Consider the following 9,123-nt stretch of genomic DNA (forward strand, 5'->3'; position numbering starts at 1 on the left):
GATGATATATTATAGTTTTATATACTACAGAGTCTGTTTGTTAGTATTTTATCTACATTCATAAAAATATTGATTTGTAGTTTTCGTTTCTTGTGATATCTTTGCCTGACTTTAGAATTAGGGTAACACTGGCCTCATAGAATGAGCTAAAAAGCATCACTTTATTCTCTATTTTTTCGGTAGGCGTTTGGAAAGGATTAGTGTCAATTATTTTTTAAACATTTGATGTAATACCCCAATGAAGCCACCTGGCCCTGGGCTTTTCTTTCTTAGAAGCTTTTTGATTGCTAACTCAAACTCTTTGTTTGTAATAGGCCTGTCCAGATATTCTATTTCTTCTTGAATCAGTATTGGTAGGTTGTGCATTTCTAAGAATTGGTACATTTCATCTAGTTTGTTGGAAAACAATTATGCATAGTATTCCCTTGTCATCCTTTTTGTTGTTGTAAAGCAAGAAGTAATGTCACCATTGTCATTCCCAATTTTAGTAGTCTTCTCTCTTTTCTTCATCAGTGTATTTATAGGTTTGTCCATTTGTTTTCATTGATTTCTCTATTTTTCCCCCTATTTCAGTTATTTCCACTGCAGTCTTTATTATTTCTTTCCTTCCTCTTGCTTTGGGTTTAGCTTTCTCTTCTTTTTCCAGTTTCTTAAATGGAAGATTGATTTGCAATCTTCCTCCTCTATTAAAGTAAGCATTTAGAGCTAGAATTTTTTCACTAAAGACTGCTTTAGCTGCATCCCATAAGTTTTGGTATCTTGTATTTTTGTTTTCATTTATCTCAAATATTTTCCAATTTCTCTTGTGATTTCATCTTTGACTCATTTTTTATTTAGGAGTATGTTGTTTAATCTCAATGTATTTGTGAATTTTCCCTTCTACTATTGATTTCTAGTCTTTTTCTATTGTGATCGTAGAACATATTTACAATTTCAATCATTTTCTGTTTATTGAGATTTGTATTTTGACCTAAAATATGGTCACTCCTGGAGAATATTCCATGTTTTCTTGAGAAAAATGTGAATTCTGCTCTTATTGGGTAGAATGTTCTATAGATGTCCATTGGTCTATTAAGTCAGGTCTATTTGGCTTATACTGTTGTTCAGGTTCTCTATTTACTAATTGATCTTCTGTCTAGTTCTAGCTTTTATTGAAAATATGGTGTTGAAGTCTCCAGTTGTTATTATTGATTTGTCTATCTTCCCTTCAATCTGTCAGTTTTTGCTTAATGTACTTTTGGGTTTTGTTGTTAGGAGCATGTATTTTTTATAATTGTTATAGCTTCTTGATGGATTAACACTTCTTTCATTATAGAATGTCCTTCTTTGTCTCTATTAACAATTTATGTCTTAAAGTCTATTTTCTTTTTTATTTGTATAGCCACTCCAGCTTTCTTTTGGTTACTGTCTGCATGGAATATCTTTTTCCATCCTTTTACTTTCAATTTATTTTATTGCACCATTTTAATTTGTTGTCACATCTTTAACTACATATTTTTTGTTATTTTCTTTTTGTTGCATTGGTCATTACAATAAACATTTAATTTGTAACAATCTAGTTCAGATTAATACTAACAATTTCAATAGTATACAAAAACTTTGCTCCTCTATGGCTCTGTTCTACCCCACTTTTAAGCTGTTATCATCACAACTTATCTCTTGGTATATTTTGTGCCTAACAACACAGATGTATAGTTATTTATCTAAGAAGATTGTTTTGAATCAAAAAGAAAAAAAGTATTTACAAAGAAAAATATATTATTATGCCTTTTATATTTACCGTGATGTTTACTTGACCAGTGTTTTTTATTTCTTCACATGGATTCAAGTTATTGTCCATTGTCCTTTCAGTTCAGCCTGAAGAACCTTTGTAGGTCAAATATGTTAGCAACAAACTCAATTTTAGTTTATCTGGAGATGTCTACATTTCTCTTATTTTTGAAGGAGAGTTTTGCTGGATCCAGAATTCTTGATTAACAGATACGTTTTTTTTTTCCCTTTAGCACTTTAATATGTCATTTCCACTGCCTTTATGACCTCTATGGTTTCTGATAAGAAATCAACTTTGATCGACTAAAGATCCCTTGTATGTGGTATTATTTCTGATTGCTTGGTTTCAAGATTTTATTTTTGTTTCTGTCTTTTATCAGTTTGATTTTGACATCTCTAGATATGGATCTCTTTGAATTTATCCTACTTGGAGATTTTTAAGCTTTTTGGATGTGTAGATTATTGTTTTTCATCAAATTTGGGAAGCTTTTGACTATTATTTTTTCAAATAGTCTGTCTACTCCCTGTCTCTCTCTCTCTCTCCTTTTCTGAGACTGGCATTATGTGTTTGTTGTTATGTTTGATTATGTCTCATCAATCTCTTAGACTTAGTTTATTTTTTATTTTTTTCTCTTTGTTCCTCAAACTGCCTAATTTCAACTGACCTATCTTCATGTTCGCTGATTCTTTCTTCTACTAGCTTGAATGTGTTGTGGAGCTCCTCTTGTGAATATTTTATTTCAGTCATATTTTTTTAGCTCTAGAACACAAAGAATATATATCTATACTATATATTACCTCATTTTTAATATTTTCTAGTTGCAGAGATGTTGTTTTCACACTTTTCTCTAATTCTTTACATAAGATTTCCTTTAGGTTTTGAAAATATTTAAAATAACTTATTTAAAGTTTTTGTGTCATAAACTTAATGTTTGGGCTTCCTCAGGACAATTCTATTGATTGACTTTTCTTGTTATGGGCTACATTTTCCTGTTTCTTCGAATACCTCAATTTTTTTTGTTGAAAACTGGACACTTTCAATATTACTGTGTGGCAATTAAAGAAATCAGATACACACTTGGTTTTTCCTGGATTGCTTAAAATATGCTTACTCTATATATAGAATATTTTTGAAGTAAGACCTCAAATTTTCTTCCAAACACTCAAAGCTTTTCTAACTAACATAGAAGTACTCTGTATAACAGAGTAAATTATTTCCAGTTATTCTTATTTTTTTCCCCAAAAGTAGCTTGGTAAGCTTTAGGGGTGTTTTGCCTCTAAGAAGCTAATTTCCGAAGGCATTCAATTTTAGGACAATAACTCATCAAGAAGCAGAAAAAAATGAAAAGTAAATATTGACATAGAATGAATTATCAGTACCCTATGTAAGATGTATCATGATTAAGTATGCAATCCTAAACAAAGGTTATTATTTTGATCCAGTCCAAACAATACTGAGTAAGGTTTACAAATAGGCATTGTGATCTGGTGGATTAAGTTCTAGCACAGGTGTAACAAGTATTCTTAGTTCTGGTATTGCCTTATTAGAGGACTTTGTTCCTTGGGCTTGATTTTCTTATTTACACAATGGATCCAGTTGGATCATTTCTAATATTCTATAATTTAAATCTGAAAATCCCTAAATTATCCAGAGTGCTGTTTATTTGCCAAATTGTGTCTCACAATCTCTTTCTGATAGATTTCTCTGTTCACAATGGAACTTGTTCAAAATCTGACATCTTAAATCTTGTAGCTTTTAAAATAGAGCTCTTGTGTCCCCAGTTTTTTCTTTTACATCTATATTTCTAATGCTGAGGATCAATTAAAACTGCCTATTCTGTAAGAGCTTCTCTCTAAACATAATATTCATTTTTATTTTATTTATTTAATTAATTAATTTTATTTATTTGTTTTTTGAGGAAGATTAGCCCTGAGCTAACTGCTGCCAATCCTCCTCTTTTTGCTGAGGAAGACTGGCCCTGAGCTAACATCCATGCCCATCTTCCTCTACTTTATATGTGGGACACCTACCACAGCATGGCTAGCCAAACAGTGCCATGTCCGCACCTGGGATCCAAACCGGCGAACCCCAGGCCACTGAAGCAGAACATGTGAACTTAACCGCTGTGCTGCTGAGCCGGCCCCTAATATTTATTATGTCCCATATACATGGTAATTCTTATTCTTGCTAACTGTCTTGATTCAGCAATGAAAGAAGGGATAACTCTTGAACGGTAAAAAGGTTTAAATAATCAGCCTAGCAATTACCAGGGTACGGACAAGTCTTTTGTACAATAGAGATTTTCAAAGGTGGCAAAGCAGCAAGGTCTGTGAAGATGATATCTGGAGCCCTGGAAAGACCCTGTCCAAGCCCCATCACTACTACCCTGTATCTGTTTTATTTCGTCCCTATACCCTGTGAAGGTAATGTGATAAGAGGTTATTTGAAGAGAAGGATAAAGGTGAAGACGGTGCCTGCTCTAATTTTTCTGTCAAATGTCACTAAAGGCAGAAAACCACATTTTCTAATGCCTATACCTCCATTCTAGTGGGTTATATCTTTACTTATGCATTGCTCCCCACCTCCCAGCTTCATTCTCTGCTGTCTGGCCCAGGTAGATAAAGAGAATGAAACATAGGTACTGGCTGTAAAAGAGCAGAGTGATGGAGCAGAGGGATTTTAGTTGAGTCTTTCTTTCTCTCGTTCATCATAGCATACGATTGTGAGATTTTCCTTCCTCAACTAATGAGGACCATGAGCAAATGAGTAAATGTCCCATTTCTAAAGATTTCCAAAAGGTGAAATTTGAAATTCATTTTTCATTTTTCACTTTCTTTTATTGTTTTATCCTTTAACATGGAAATGGAAAGACAGCTCCACCTTTATTTTCCTTAAGAAAAACAATTCATAAGAACATCAGTTCTGCAAAGAAACCAGACATCATTTCCATGATCTCTTCCATGTACGTTCTTTCCACTAACACTCATAATTCAATATTTTGCTGTCACAAAGCAGCATGAATAACCCTGATGGTGATTCTATTGAGAAAGTCCCAAGAGTATAAGAGTAAAATCTAATTTAGCAAAACTTTCTGGGTGTCACACATGCCCCTGAGCATATTGTTAGTAAATTGCCCAGAATCTATACTTCCCTGTCCTAATATTTAGAGTATGAAGAGTCAAATGAGTTTGCTTTTTAAAGAAACTCTTGTCTTCATGAGTAAAGTAAAAAAAACCAATGGCAACCTAGACACCTCACAATCCATTCTGCAAACATTTTCATTAAGAATCTTGTGATAGTTTCTATGCTATAGGATGCTATGTTTGAGTCCAACTGCCCCTGTGCTATGGCTCCAACATGAAGCACTGAAGTGACATCTTTAATATTTGACCTATGGAAAAGGGTCTAGCATATGGAAAGCGTCGTCACTTGACATATGCTCAGTATATTTTTTAAGCTAAGCTACTTTTTCAGATGAAATGAATTTAATAAGTGATGTTATCTTTCAGTTTTTGTAGAAAACTTTGGGGTCAAGAGTTTCCAGAGTCTACACAAATTCTTGACATAGTAACCTTGGTCTTACTGATGGATGTGGATGTACCCATATCATCAGACTTGGGAGAATTTATGGAAAGTTCCTGGAGAGAGCACAAACTCTGCCCCACAATTGTGCTAAATCAAAAGTCGATGTGCTGCACAACACGTGGGGACTCACACATGCTAGTAATGATTGCAAAGGTTTTGTATGAGCCTTACATAATGGACATAAGAGAGTTAATCCTGTAGACTTGGCAGAAAGCCTATGTTACTTTCTTTAATACATAGTATGGTCCTTTGCACACAAGGGACATTAACTGAATATTGTGGTTGACTACAAAAGAAATTGAAGTATAATGAAAAATAACATGAGACAAGATGACAAGATTTCCTTTTGTTATCTCTTTAGCCACTAACAAACAAACAAAAATAGTCATCACTCTTGCTATACTAGGCCCTATAATAATGTTTTCATATATTTTAAAGACAGAACCGTATTAAAAATCTGTATTTAACAGACAAACGAGCAAAAACAAGCAGTCAAAGTTCCCAGAGAAGGAATTACCAAAGTAGCTTGAGGAAAGTGTAGTATTCAGACAAGCCGACAGGTGAGGAAGAGGCAAGGGTGAGAATACTTTTCAAGAACAGTGAAGTACTTTCTAGTGTCAACTTATGCCAAGGTCAAATAAGAGAATGGCTGAAACTTTGGGCAGCACTGGTGGCAGCAATTTTGGTAGTGGGATGGGAGTGGCAGCAGAGAGGGAGGAAAGAGGACTCAGATTGGGTATCTGTTGGACATCAGCAAGTTGAAGGAGTGGATGAGTGGTCTATTTTGGTCGTCATCTATTTCCCTTGATGAGTGGGAAGAAAGGTTATTTCCTGAGAGTGAGTGATTTATGTTAGGATAAATGTTTTGGAGAGATGAGACTGAGTTTGAAATAGTTGCTGTAAAGAATGGGTGAGAGAGCTGACCAGGCAGCCCTGTGGACCTCATCGAGGTTGCAGACCTTGACCATAGAGGGTCACAAATGTTTTAGAGGGGATTCAGGAACTGCTGTGAATTTTCCTGTTAAACTCTAGGTTTCTCTTGATATTAAGGGCTATATCTTAACTCTCTGACCTCAGCAGACATCATAATGCCTGAACTCTACATAATGATCTACAATTACTTACTGTATGATGAAATATTGACCTATGTCATAAGATGATAACAACAATTATTGACTCATTTATGTGCATCAACAGGTAAATAAGCTTCCTTCTTTTCTGACTATGCCAACTATGTCCACAAACTCTCACACTATAGTTTTCCCTTTTACTCTCACTTTCCTTGTGGTCCAGTATTTTCTCAGTCAAGTGATGGTGATCATAGGATGCTAATCATCTATCAGATTTAGCAATTGCAAAATCTTTTCAGTGGAGATTCTTGGTATCATAGCTGTATTAGGGAGACACCCAAAAGAGAAGACTCTACTTGTATAATAAACTTTTTTCTTGATCCTCATTTCCACATTCTATTTTCCATTTCAGTGATATGCTATTTCTTAATGGTAAGCAATTAGAGATTCAGTTTCAATTCATAAAATCAATATCTTTAGTCCTAGGTAAATAGTATTAGAACTTTGTATTTTGTGCTCATGAGATAGAAAAGCATCTTATTTTATTTGCACCATGAAACTCTAGACAGAGTTAATTCACAGCTAAAACTTGAATTTAAACTGGTTTAGCAAAATAGAACCAGTGATCAAGAACATTGCCTCCGTTTCCTTAATGCCTTGTGATGACATTTTTCCCCTATGTGGGTGGTTAGAAGTAAGTGATGATGATTATAAAAAGCAAAAAAGGAGGACTCAGGGCTTGCATTCTATATGCACTAATATGAAGGAATCAAGTTGAATGCATGGTGTCCAATCTGAGCCATGTCATAGGACAGCTGGGACAAGGCATATTTCACATCAATTCAAAATAATCTCTGTGCTTTTCCATTCATTTTAGTGATATTAAAGAAGGAGACAGGCTGGGCCTCAGGAAGATCATATAGCTGATAGCTTTCAAAATGAGACTATATGGGATGTATAAGAACATCAAGCCTTCATTCTGAATTGTGCAGACAGTAGTCTTCACTTAAAAAGTATGCCAGAAAAAAATTGCCTGATCACAGCCATGTTTTAAGATCTTTAATGCTTGTCTATGATTAGGGGTAAAATGGCTTTAAATTTTTTTTTTTTTTTTTTTTTTTAGAAATTCTGGCTTTTCTGTGAAGATCAGCCTCTTCCTAAGCTGCATCAACTTCAAATATTCTGCTGGCAGTGTCTGCACAAGAGGCTGCTAGGCTTCAGTCTGCCACAGGCCCTGGGATTCTGCAGGGTCCAGAATCCTATGGTGTATGTCTATTCATTTCAAATAGTTTTCAAAAATAGAAAAATGTGAGAGGATGAATGCTTAATATTAAATGAAAGGGATCTTGTGCTACAAAGCACACACTCTGCCTCTGTTGTATAGAATCATAATTTTGAGGTTGAAATTTATATTCTTAATGTAATTTCAAAGTGGAACACAGCTTTTAAAGCGGTGAAACAATAAAGGTGGCCATGCATAGCTTACAGTTATCGCTGTGCTGATAACGCCTGCACCGAAGGTGTCAGAGTTCTCCACGCACAGGGTGCTTTTAAAACCAGTCAGGATACCAAGAGAAGTACTAAAACACTTGAACCATACTCTGAGAAAATAAGGAGCGAGCGAGAGAAATACCTGCGAGTTTTGCATCAACACTTCTAATATTGAGACTTAAATTCTCATTCTGTTTCTGCCTGGGTTCTCCAGGCACTCTATAACGTTAATTATATCTTGCAACTCCAGGATATCGTTAAGAATATGTGACATCCTCATTTATATTATTTTCAGTTTGCATTTATTCTTATATATCTTTAGGGCTTGAATAATAAAAGGTAAAAATCAAAAAGTCAAACTACAGTCTTTTTATGAATCACAATGACGAACATGGAATATGTACCTCATAGTAGCCTGTACCCATTGAATAAGATTTGGTGCTTATAACCACAGTCACTGAACAGACAGAAGGCGATTAATGGATTCCCAGTTTCAAAAGAAGCATCTTTAGTTAGAAAATGCGAATGAAAATTGCAGTAACCAGTTCTCCAGCACAATGTTTTTCTTACAAGTGATAGGTAGTTTAGGGAGTCAATCACATCAACTTTCTCATTCTTACCTGGATAATATTTTCCCTGCATTAATTTCCAATTTAGCTTATTAAGTATATGACAAATCTGAATGTGCTTTGTGCATTTTATCTCATATTTTAACATTTTTATCCAATTACACAAAGAAACAGATGTAGAATACTTTTATTTTAGGATCAATTATACCATATTGATAAATGAAAATGACGTTGTACCTTATTATTTGCATTAATAAAACGATTCCTTCAATGGGAAACTTCTATAATTTTTCTCAAAGGTTCAAGATTTTCATTACCAATATATGTCATATGTCTTTCAGGCAACAACAAATAGACAAAGAAAGAGAAATGGTTCACACTCTAACTTTTATCATCCCCTCCTGCTTCCCTCCCCACCCCAAACAAAAACAGCAGAAAATTATTTGACCTCGCCAGAGTTTGCTGTAATTAATTGTCTTTCCAGTGTGTGTGCCACACTTCATTCTATGATTAAGACTTCTAACTCAAGAAATTGTCAGCAAAAGACAATATATCACAGTTTAAATATCAGTAATAAAACAGCACAGGAGATATTCTGTGACTACTTAGAATGGAAAGCATTTTATTGAAAAAGGTT

The 9,123-nt window shown here is 34.4% G+C and overlaps 1 long non-coding RNA gene across 1 annotated transcript in view; it reads left to right on the plus strand.

The window, feature by feature from the left end:
• The window catches only part of LOC138917334 (uncharacterized), a 53,594-nt gene extending 44,826 nt beyond the window's left edge, over nucleotides 1-8,768 (plus strand). Inside the window, exon 4 of the long non-coding RNA XR_011425184.1 lies at nucleotides 7,550-8,768. This is a non-coding gene — a long non-coding RNA (uncharacterized lncRNA). The remainder of the gene's footprint in view (nucleotides 1-7,549) is intronic.
• The last annotated feature ends 355 nt before the right edge of the window (nucleotides 8,769-9,123 follow it).

The sequence above is a fragment of the Equus caballus genome, chromosome 14 (genome assembly GCF_041296265.1).
Source record: "Equus caballus isolate H_3958 breed thoroughbred chromosome 14, TB-T2T, whole genome shotgun sequence".
Lineage (NCBI taxonomy): Eukaryota > Metazoa > Chordata > Mammalia > Perissodactyla > Equidae > Equus > Equus caballus.